We start from the raw sequence: 687 nt of genomic DNA, 5'->3' as shown, positions 1-687 counted from the left end.
AAGAGTCCGGGCAACGATGGCCTGTCGGCTGAGTTCTTTAAATGTTTTAAAAACCAACTCAGCAAAATCCTAATAAAAATGTTTTCGGTCATGGAACAAACGGGGTGCACGCCCAGGACCTTTGCGCAGGGGGTCACAACAATAATTTATAAAAAGAAAGGCGATCGAAATGACCTGGAAAACTATAGGCCAATCAGCCTACTGAACACAGACTACAAAACCTATGCCAAAATATTAGTCAACAGATTAAAAATGGTTGCGGGCAGCATCATCGGCACCACACAAGCCTGTGGAGTCCCGCAAAGATGCATAACAGACACAGTCCTGTCAATCAAACATACTATGCAGACAATGACGGAAACACAAGGCATCTTTTTAAGTGTTGACTTTAGCAAGGCTTTTGACAGGTTCGAGCATAATTTTCTTTGGTCAGTCTTGGAAAAATATGGTTTTGGACAGGCCTTTATTGGTAAATTACAATTACTGTACGCTAATTCTAAAAATCAGATAAAATGTAATGGCCATCTCACGGACTTTGTCCCTTTACACAGGTCAGTCAGACAGGGATGTCCCCTATCCTCCATACTCTACAGCTTGGTAGCCGAGCCTCTTGCGATCCTTATAAAGCAGGATGACAACATCAAGGGGATAGAATCACCAAAAGGAAATCAAAACAAAATCTTTCAA

The sequence above is a fragment of the Austrofundulus limnaeus genome, unplaced genomic scaffold (assembly GCF_001266775.1).
Source record: "Austrofundulus limnaeus strain Quisiro unplaced genomic scaffold, Austrofundulus_limnaeus-1.0 Scaffold3458, whole genome shotgun sequence".
Lineage (NCBI taxonomy): Eukaryota > Metazoa > Chordata > Actinopteri > Cyprinodontiformes > Rivulidae > Austrofundulus > Austrofundulus limnaeus.
The sequence above is the reverse complement of the archived record's forward strand: the minus strand, read 5'-3'. Positions refer to the sequence as shown.